General features: G+C 43.1%; 1 protein-coding gene across 1 annotated transcript in view; it reads right to left on the bottom strand.

Moving 5' to 3' along the window:
• LOC115158912 (cyclic nucleotide-gated cation channel alpha-3-like) overlaps positions 1-11,735 on the bottom strand; it is a 38,160-nt gene that overhangs the window by 25,842 nt on the left and 583 nt on the right. The window lies entirely within an intron of this gene.

The raw sequence follows: 11,735 nt of genomic DNA, 5'->3' as shown, positions 1-11,735 counted from the left end.
CCAATCATTCCAGCATTAGATCCAATCAGATACTAGGCTGTAGACAATGTGACAACACATGATCAGTCCCCCGGCCCTCTGAGAGATCACTACTGCAGTTTTAAAATAACCAGTAGGCTGCTGTATGTGAGGATCTGTGGGTAGACCCTGTGGGTAGTCCCTGTGGGTAGGCCCTGTGGGTAGGCCCTGTGGGTAGACCCTGTGGGTAGACCCTGTGGGTAGTCCTGTGGGTAGAACCTTGTGGGTAAACCCTGTGGGTAGACCCTGTGGGTAGTCCTGTGGGTAGGCCTTGTGGGTAAACCCTGTGGGTAGAACTGTGGGTAGGCCTTGTGGGTAAACCCTGTGGGTAGAACTGTGGGTAAACCCTGTGGGTAGAACTGTGGGTAGGACGGCTGTATGTGAGGCCTTGTGGGTAGGCTGCTGTATGTGAGGCCTTGTGGGTAGGCTGCTGTATGTGAGGCCTTGTGGGTAGGCTGCTGTATGTGAGGCCTTGTGGGTAGGCTGCTGTATGTGAGGCCTTGTGGGTAGGCTGCTGTATGTGAGGCCTTGTGGGTAGGACGGCTGTATGTGAGGCCTTGTGGGTAGGCTGCTGTATGTGAGGCCTTGTGGGTAGGCTGCTGTATGTGAGGCCTTGTGGGTAGGCTGCTGTATGTGAGGCCTTGTGGGTAGGCTGCTGTATGTGAGGCCTTGTGGGTAGGATGGCTATATGTGAGGCCTTGTGGGTAGGCTGCTGTATGTGAGGCCTTGTGGGTAGGCTGCTGTATGTGAGGCCTTGTGGGTAGGCTGCTGTATGTGAGGCCTTGTGGGTAGGCTGCTGTATGTGAGGCCTTGTGGGTAGGCTGCTGTATGTGAGGCCTTGTGGGTAGGACGGCTGTATGTGAGGCCTTGTGGGTAGGCTGCTGTATGTGAGGCCTTGTGGGTAGGCTGCTGTATGTGAGGCCTTGTGGGTAGGCTGCTGTATGTGAGGCCTTGTGGGTAGGATGGCTGTATGTGAGACCTTGTGGGTAGGCTGCTGTATGTGAGGCCTTGTGGGTAGGATGGCTGTATGTGAGGCCTTGTGGGTAGGCTGCTGTATGTGAGGCCTTGTGGGTAGGACGGCTGTATGTGAGGCCTTGTGGGTAGGCTGCTGTATGTGAGGCCTTGTGGGTAGGCTGCTGTATGTGAGGCCTTGTGGGTAGGCTGCTGTATGTGAGGCCTTGTGGGTAGGCTGCTGTATGTGAGGCCTTGTGGGTAGGACGGCTGTATGTGAGGCCTTGTGGGTAGGCTGCTGTATGTGAGGCCTTGTGGGTAGGCTGCTGTATGTGAGGCCTTGTGGGTAGGCTGCTGTATGTAAGGCCTTGTGGGTAGGCTGCTGTATGTGAGGCCTTGTGGGTAGTCTGCTGTATGTGAGGCCTTGTTTCCTCACGAACCATTCTAGTTCAGTAGAGACTACGTGAGCAGCCCCCACTGTAAACAACATGTAGTATGGGTGAAGTGGATATTTCTAGTCATTTGAAAGGTCCCAAATGGCATCCCATTTGTTACACTATACAGTGCCCTACCTTTGACCAGAGCCCTACGGGTCAAAATTAGTGCACTATATAGGGAATAGGGTACCATTTGGAGACATCCTATGTGAAGGACCTCACCTTAAAGAGACAATCAGCAGTTGCTACATCCATTTTGGGATTTATAAATTACAGCAACTGCCCCTAAAAAAACAACTTGTCATGTATTAAAAAGCCTATGTTTTATGTACTAGGAAGTGTAAATGGGATAATTTTGGTCATAAAGTCAGTCTCACCTGAAACAGAGTTTGGTGAGGCTTGTGGTCGTTATTTGACCTTTAACAGGGAATCCCTTTCATACCAAGATCTCTTTTACAAAGCAACAGTAAACAAAATACACAAACATCTCAAATACAATCACCGATATCATCTACACCTCTCAGCTACCAGGTCTTCAATCAATACCCTAAACTGCCTGAACGACTCCGGAACAGCCCGTTTCTCAGCTACCAGGTCTTCAATCAATACCCTAAACTGCCTGAACAACTCCAGAACAGACCGTTTTAACCAGATCTACAGATTGATCCAGCAGTGGGCCGCTTCAAAACTAAATGAGGGTCAAGAGTTAACCCAACCCTGTGCTGTGATGAGGGTCTACCCAATTCAGTGGAGACCTTAGAAACCTCAAGAGTTAACCCAACCCTGTGCTGTGAACATGTTGTGTAAATCATGTCTTTATACTTTAACAACAAAGTGAGGTATGTTGAAAGCTTGTGTAGTAGAACTTTGTAAACAAAAATGGAATAGTGAATTGACCTCCGGGACTTTAATGAGGACCATCCGACCTTTTGATACAGGAAGCAGTGATGAGTATTAAATCTGTCGCCAGAGATAAAGCGTAGGGTGTTGTATTAGACGGTATCCAGAGGTTTAAGAGTAGTGGCTGCTGCATTCTGGTAAATAGTGTCACCCTAGTCAAGAACTGTCACGAAGGTTCACTGTACAATCTGTTTCCTGCTATTTAGGGAGAGGCAACATCCATTTTTTTACATGAAGTCTTTGTCAAACCAAATGCCCAGGTTTTTATAGGCGGGAATCTGATCAATGGGAGACCCATCCAATGATTAAATATGGAGTCCATCTGAAACATTCTGGAGAGAGCTAGAGAACAACTGATTAAATATGGAGTCCATCTGAAACATTCTGGAGAGAACTAGAGAACAACTGATTAAATATGGAGTCTTAAATATGGAGTTCATCTGAAACATTCTGGAGAGAACTAGAGAACAACTGATTAAATATGGAGTCTTAAATATGGAGTTCATCTGAAACATTCTGGAGAGAACTAGAGAACAACATGTATTTTGACTTGCCCACATTAAGAGCAAATGTTCAATCAACCAGGGCCTTCTGTAAGGTAACAAGGTAAGATTGCAGCTCTAACAACGCCTGGTCAACAGTTGGGACAAAAATAAGGTAAAGTGGTGTATTTCCGGTAAACGCTGCATATGTCGGCTCAATCGACATATGCAGAGTTACCTTTACATTTTACCGCAATACAGATTGAATCTAGTCCTTAAAGGCCCTGTGTTTTATATGTATTTCCACATTATGAGTTTGGAATAATGTGAAATTGTGAAAATTATGACAATGCCCTTTTAGTGTAAGAGCTGTTTGAAAAGACCACCTGAAATATGTTAGCTTGTTTTGGTGGGATGGAGTTTTGTCTTGATAAACCAATAAGAAAGAGAGTTCTAACCCCACCGCCAATAACAGCACAGATTATCCAGTATATTGACCAGATACTCAAGTGGCTGCTCTAACAATGAAAAGAAAATGGAAGGCGGTCGGGAGGAAGGGAAAATCAAGTGGGACCACTCTAGCTAATGAGATGGCAGATAGCATAAGAAGCTTATATTCAATCAAATAAGCCATTACATTTTTTTCTTAACCAAATTTGACACTCTCACAGTGACCTCCAAACAAAACCTCCTCACATGGTCAGCATAAAATAAAAAATAAAAAAAATGGCACCTTCTGGAGCTAGTTTTCAGTTTTCCACTCCCAGACAGTCCTAGTAAAATTCTCGCTTGAAAAATTGCTCTAAATCTAAGAAGCTATTTTGGTTTATTTTTATTTTTTTATTTTATAAATTTTGCTTGTCATCAAAAACACTCACAAACTTTTACAGATGCACAATGCACAAGCTGCGTGATCTACAAGCTGCGTGCTCTACAAGCTGTGTGATCTACAAGCTGTTTGATCTACAAGCTGTGTGATCTACAAGCTGTGTGATCTACAAGCTGTGTGATCTACAAGCTGCGTGCTCTACAAGCTGCGCGATCTACAAGCTGCGTGATCTACAAGCTGTGTGATCTACAAGCTGCGTGCTCTACAAGCTGCGCGATCTTCAAGCTGCATGTGCCTCCAGCAGACCAACTACACTTCCTCCTCAGTTAGCTTACACACAGGTGTTCGGACCACGCTAGATAGCTAATTAGCACAGCTGGCCGCCTATGTCTTCCGTCTGTCTTCTGTAAACAAGCAGTGTAACATGGAGATAGGGCTGTGTGGGAACTCTATAAAGGTGTGTAGTAATTTAACCTTATATCTCACTGATATGAAAGTTCCTTATTGTTTACAAAAACATACCGCAAGCAATGCGTGTTAATGTTTAGATTAGCATCGGGGGTCTTAACAAAACTCCCCCAGTCAAAAGATACTATCGTCAAGAGGCGCAGAAGCGTTTATGAATGGGGTAGCTGATGCACTTGGTGTACAGGGAGAACACAGTAAGAACGGCCCATGTTCTGAATTCTGTCGCTGTACATTTCAAAAGTACTGAACAAATAGTTTTATTGACAATGTCCGTCCTAGCTCGCTCATTAGTATCTTAATCGAAATTACGGATTGCCTCTTATCCGCCTGTCGTCCCCTTAAACCATAGTTTGTACATCTCAATTGTCAGAAGAAACCACATTTGTTTAAACAAGTCAGCCATATATTTTTTTAAAGGCAGTAAATGAGGTTGAACTAACTGTTTCACTGCCAGACAAGGCTCCGCTGATAGCCAGGTGTAGCAGTGGTAAGGTGATGGGACTAATGTTGGGACTCTGCTGTTGGGACAGCTTTATGTAGGCCCTAACAGTTTGTGGGCAAGGCAATAAATAGGCAATAAATAGGCCGTAGTGGCGAAGTAATTACAATTTACCATTTAAACACTTGAGTGATAGATGTGCAGAAGATGAATGTACAAGTAGAAATACTGGGGTGCAAAGGCGCAAAAAAAAACAAAAAAACAATGTGGGGATGAGGTAGTTGGATGGGCTGTTTACAGATGGGCTATGTACAGATGGGCTATTTACAGATGGGCTATGTACAGGTGCAATGATCTGTGAGCTGCTCTGACAGCTGATGCTTAAAGTTAGTGATGGAGATATGAGTCTCCAGCTTCAGTGATTTTTGCAATTTGTTCCAGTCATTGGCAGCAGAGAACTGGAAGGAAAGGTGGCCAAAGAGGAATTGGCTTTGGGGGTGACCAGTGAAGTATACCTGCTGGAGCGCGTAATATGGGTGGATGCTGCTATGGTAACCAATGAGCTGAGATAAAACGGGGCTTTACCTAGCAAAGACTTATATGTGACGCACGTCGTAGAGAGGAGACCAAGGGGCAGCGTGGTAAGTGCTCATGATTACTATTTATTATAACTCACAACACTAAATCAAAACAACAAACAAAGGCAAACGAACGTCACGTTCTGCAGGCTTTACTGAGCTGTACAAAAACAAGATCCCACAACTGACGGAGGGAAAAAGGGCTGCCTAACTATGATTCCCAATCAGAGACAACGATAGACAGTTGCCTCTGATTGGAAACCATACTCAGCCAAAACAAAGAAATACAATGACATAGAATGCCCACCCCATATCACACCCTGACCTAACCAAACAGAGAAAAACGTCTCTCTCAGGTCAGGGCGTGACATTATAGCTGACCTGGAGCCAGTGGGTTTGGCGACAAATATGAAGCGAGGGCCAGCCAACGAGAGCATACAGGTCGCAGTGGTGGGTAGTATATCGGGCTTTGTATATGTATATGGCACTGTGATAGACTGTATCCAATTTGCTGAGTAGAGGGTTGGAGGCTATTTTGTAAATGAAATCGCCGAAGTCAAGGATCGGTAGGATAGTCAGTTTTACGAGGGTATGTTTGGCAGCATGAGTGAAGGATGCTTTGTTGCGAAATAGGATGCCGATTCTAGATTTAATGTTGGATTGGAAATGCTTAATGTGAGTTTGGAAAGAGAGTTTACAGTCTAACCAGACACCTAGGTATTTGTAATTGTCCACATATTCTAAGTCAGAACCATCCAGAGTTTTGATGCTGGACGGGCGGGCAGGTACTGGCAGCGATCGGTTGAAGAGCATGCATTTAGTACTACTTGCATTTAAGAGTGTGGTAATTGACAGAGTCGAAAGAATGGGCCAGGTCGATGAATACGGCTGCACAGTATTGTCTTTTATCGATGGCGGTTATGGTATCGTTTAGGACCTTGAGCGTGGCTGAGGTGCACCCATGACCAGCTCAGAAACCAGATTACATAGTGGAGAAGGTACGGTGGGATTCGAAATGGTCGGTGATCTGTTTGTTAACTTGGCGTTCGAAGACCTTAGAAAGGCAGGGTAGGATAGATATAGGTCTGTAACAGTTTGGGTCTAGAGTGTCTCCCCCTTTGAAGAGGGGGATGACCGCGGTAGCTTTCCAATCTTTGGGGATCTCAGACAATACAAAAGAGAAGTTGAACAGGCTAGTAATAGGGGTTGCAACAATTGCCGCTCTTTCAGAACATTAGCTATTTGGATTTGGGTGAAAGAGAAATGGTGGAAAGCATGGCCAGTCGTAGAACCATTTTGGATGTTTTTGTGCAGGTCAAGGGCAGGCTGGTCTGGAGTGAACCAAGGGCTATATCTGTTCCGGGTTCTACATTTTTTGAATGGGGCTTGCTTATTTAAATAAGATGTTGAGGAAAGCACTTTTAAAGAATAACCAGGCATCCTCTACCAATGGAATGAGGTCAATATTCTTCCAGGATACCCGGGCCAGGTCGATTAGAAAGGCCTGCTCTCTGAAGTGTTTTAGGGAGCGTTTGACAGTGATGAGGGGTGGTCGTTTGACCGCGGACCCATTACGGACGCAGGCAATGAGGCAGTGATCGCTGAGATCCTGGTTGAAAACAGCAGAGGTGTATTTGGAGGGCAAGTTGGTTAGGATGATATCTATGAGGGTGCCCGTGTTTATGGATTTGGGGTTGTACCTGGTGGGTTCATTGATTATTTGTGTGAGATTGAGGGCATCAAGCTTAGATTGTAGGATGACTGGGGTGTTAAGCATGTCCAAGTTTAGGTCACCTAGCAGCACGAGATTTGAAGATCAATGGGGGGCAATCAATTCACATATGGTGTCCAGGGCACAGCTGGGGGCAGAAGGTGGTCTAAAACAAGTTTCTCGTACACATCACGGACAAACTGAAATGGTCCACCCACACAGACAGCGCGGTGAAGAAGGCGCAACAGCGCCTCTTCAACCTCAGGAGCGTGAAGAAATTTGGCTTGTCACCAAAAACCAAAAACCAAAAACACTTTTACAGATGCACAATCGAGAGCATCCTGTCGGGCTGTATCACCGCCTGGTATGGCAGCTGCTCCGCCCATAACCGTAAGGCTCTCCAGAGGGTAGTGAGGTCTGCACAACGCATCACCGGGGGCAAACTACCTGCCTTCCAGGACACCTACACCACCCGATGTCACAGGAAGGCCAAAAAGATCATCAAGGACAACAACCACCCGAGCCACTGCCTGTTCACCCCGCTATCATCCAGAAGGCGAGGTCAGTACAGGTGCATCAAAGCTGGGACCGAGAGACTGAAAAACAGCTTCTATCTCAAGGCCATCAGACTGTTAAACAGCCGTCACTAACATTGAGTGGCTGCTGCCAACCTACTGACTCAAATCTCTAGCCACTTTAATAATAAAAAATTGGATGTAATAAATGTATCACTAGTCACTTTAATAAACAATGCCACTTTATATAATGTTTACATACCCTACATTACTCATCTCATATGTACAGTGGGGAGAACAAGTATTTGATAGACTGACGATTTTGCAGGTTTCCTACTTATAAAGCATGTAGAGGTCTGTCATTTTTATCATAGGTACACTTCAACTGTGAGAGACGGAATCTAAAACAAAAATCCAGAAAATCACATCATATGATTTTTAAGTAATTCATTTGCATTTTATTGCATGACATAAGTATTTGATCACCGACGTTTAGCTGATCTGAACATTTTAAATTGAATTATTCTCTAGGATACTGACATCCATCAGTATCCATGACTACCGTCCACATGAAATTAACCACCAGTATCCATGACTACCGTCCACATGAAATTAACCACCAGTATCCATGACTACCGTCCACATGAAATTAACCACCAGTATCCATGACTACCGTCCACATGAAATTAACCACCAGTTTTCTAATGACCACTCCTCCTCAATCAGCATATTGGACACGGAACAACAACGTTGTTTATTATTAAGTATTTATTATTAATATTCCCTTTTGTCAATAAAATCTTCTACACATCACGGCAACATGCTTGACTGAACATCTTTAAACATGGAGGTTATGGGGGGGGGGGGGGGGTGATGCGGCTGCCCATCAGATTTCATATTTTATTCCAATATGTCAAAGTTATCAATTAGGAAGATGGTACTGTTCAAAAATACCTCTGTTGATGACTGTTGATGTCCACAGGACTCTCCTAATGCTATGATCATCATGGATGAAGGAAAGGGGAAAGAAAACAGACAACTTCTCTCTACCTTCACCGGGTCATCCAATGTTTGCTTCATGAACAAATGTTGCATCTTCTAAAATAAATACTGAGTTCATATTGTTCATTTTACTAGATGTGAGTCATTTAGCGTGTCTATAATATAATGTATTTGTTTTGAAATGTTTAATAAATATTTATCCAGTCACAAGATTATTGAATGTTTTTAAATGTTAAATGTATTTTTTTTGTATTATTACTTTGCACACGCCTCCTGTGGTGTAAGCGTGGCAACGCATGTACAGCGCCTTTATTCCCGCCCCTTGACTTTTTCCACATTTGGATTTAATTGTAATTTATTTGTTAACGATTTACACAAAATATTCTATAATGTCAAAGTGGAAAAACACTTCTCTATATATATATATTTTTTACAAATAGAAAATAAAACACTAATATATCTTGATTAGACAAGTAAGTATTCAACCCCCTTAGTCAATACATGTTAGAATTCATGCTTCAGCTCTGCATTGACATGATTGGTTGATGGTAGGTGGGGGGGGGGCGGTACGACCTGTATAAACACAAATTCACTTCCTTGACAACTTCCTTCACAATAGCTCTGCTCTGCTAAGTGCGAGAAGTATGAAAGCGCCGACGTCTGCGGAGGCTACATCACAGTAAATGCTGTACAGCAAACTTCAGACGTCAGCTTGACCATGCAGAGCCTTTAATTCCTTTAAAACCTGGATTGTACAATATTTGCAGATTATTATTTTCACAATCCTTCACAAGCTCTGTCAAGTTTGGTTGCTGATCATTGCTAGACAGCCATTTTCATGTCTTGCCATAGATATTCAAGCAGATTTAAGTCAAAACTGTAACTAGGCCACTCAGGAATATTCAGTGTCGTCTTGGTAACCAACTCCAGTGTATATCTGGCCTTGGGTTTTAGGTTATTGTCCTGCTGAAAGGTGAATTTGTCTCCCAGTGTCTGTTGGAAAGCAGACAACTAGGTTTTCCGCAAGGATTTTGTCTGTGCTTAGATCTTTTTTTATCCTAAACAACTGCTTACTCCTTGCTGATGACGAGCAAACCCATAACATGATGCAGCCATCAATATGCTTGACAATATGAAGAGTGGTACTCAGTGATGTGTTGTGTTGGATTTGCCCCAAACATAATACTTTGTATTCCGAAAAATATATATTTGTCAATTTGTCATATTTTATGCAGTTTTCCTTTAGTGCCTTGTTTACAAACAGGATACATTTTTTGGAATGTTTTGATTCTGTACAGGCTTCCTTCTTTTCACTCTATCATTTAGGTTAGTATTGTGGAGTAACTATAATGTTGTTGATCCATCCTCAGTTTTCTATTATCACAGCCATTAAACTCTATAACTGCTTTAAAATCACCATTGCCCTCATGGTAAAATCCCTGAGCGGTTTCTTTCCTCTCCAGCAACTGATTTAGGAAGGACGCCTGTATCTTTGTAGTGACTGGGTGTATTGATACATCATCCAAAGTGTAATTACCAACTTCACCATGCTCAAAGGGATATTCAATATATGCTTATATTTTTACCCATCTACCAATAGGTGCCTTGTTTGCGAACCATAGGAAAACCTCCCTGGTCTTTATAGTTGAATGTGTATTTGAAATTCACTGCTCGACTTAGGGACCTTACAGATAGTTGTATCTGTAGGGTACAGAGATGGCGTAGTCATTTAAAAATGAGACCATGCAACTTATTATGGGACTTGTTAAGCATATTTTTACTCCTGAACTTATTTAGGCCATAACAAAGGTGTGGCATACCTATTGGCTCAAGAGATTTCAGCTCTTCACTTTTTATTATTTTGTAAACATTTCTAAAAACATACTTCCACTTTGACATTATGGGGTATTTTGTGTAGATCAGTGAGACAAAATCTCAATTTGAATCAAATTTTTTAATTCAGGCTGTAACACAACAAAATGTGGGAAAAAAAATCAAGGGGTGTGAATCATTTCTGAACAGTTTTTATTCATTTTGGGCTAGACTATCATCTGTAAAAATGTTACTACCCTTTTTACAAAGATGTTGAGTGAATATTCGTTTTTTTTATACTGTCTGATGAGGAAGTGGGCAATATGGAAGACATCGGAGGAAGGGAGAATTCATGAGTAATCAGTTTATGAATGTATAAACGGAGGGCATCCATTAATAAAGAACATGGACAACATCAGGGAATAAGCGGGTACATGTAGAGTCTATCAATGCCAAACTAAACGGCACAGAGAAGTAACATTAGCTTGGATAACTTTAGATATTTGGCATGTTATGTACTGGAGAGGGGGCTAGCAAGCTGTTTTCAAAACATTGGATTGTCAATTTGAGCAATGAGATCTCAGCTTGCTAGATAGCAAAGCCAATCAAATATTACACCTTAGCAAACAATCATTGCGTAAACTAATGTTAGCTTCAACTAACATGACAAGTACATAGACCTACAGTTGAAGTCGGAAGTTTACCTGGGTCAAACGTTTCGGGTAGTTTTCCACAAGCTTCCCACAATAAGTTGGGTGAATTTTGTCCCATTCCTCCTGACAGAGCTGGTGTAACTGAGTCAGGTTTGTAGGCCTCCTTGCTCGCACACGCTTTTTCAGTTCTGCCCATAAACGTTCTATAGGCTTGAGGTCAGGGCTTTGTGACGGCCCCTCCAATACCTTGACTTTGTTGTCCTTAAAACATTTTGCCACAACTTTGGAAGTATGCTTGGGGTCATTGTCCATTTGGAAGACCCATTTGCAACCAAGCTTTAACTTCCTGACTGATGTCTTGAGATGTTGCTTCAATATATCCACATAACTTTCCTCCCTCATGATGCCATCTATTTTGTGATGTGCACCAGTCCCTCCTGCAGCAAAGCACCTCCATAACATGATGCTGCCACCCCCATGCTTCACACATGTACCTGATCTGTGGTGTGGAGACCCACTACTGTTAACACATGTACCCGATCTGATCTGTGGTGTGGAGACCACTACTCTTAACAGATCTGATCTGTGGTGTGGAGACCACTACTGTTAACAGATCTGATTTGTGGTGTGGAGACCACTACTGTTAACAGATCTGATCTGTGTTGTGGAGACCACTACTGTTAACAGATCTGATCTGTGGTGTGGAGACCACTACTGTTCACAGATCTGATCTGTGGTGTGGAGACCACTACTGTTAACAGATCTGATCTGTGGTGTGGAGACCACTACTTTTAACAGATATGATCTGTGTCGTGCCGACCACTACTGTTAACAGAAATTATCTGTGTTGTGCAGACCACTACTGTTAACAGATCTGATCTGTGGTGTGGAGATCACTACTGTTAACAGATCTGATCTGTGGTGTGGAGACCACTACTGT

Source organism: Salmo trutta, chromosome 22, assembly GCF_901001165.1.
Source record: "Salmo trutta chromosome 22, fSalTru1.1, whole genome shotgun sequence".
Taxonomy (NCBI): Eukaryota; Metazoa; Chordata; class Actinopteri; order Salmoniformes; family Salmonidae; genus Salmo; species Salmo trutta.
The sequence above is the reverse complement of the archived record's forward strand: the minus strand, read 5'-3'. Positions and strand labels throughout refer to the sequence as shown.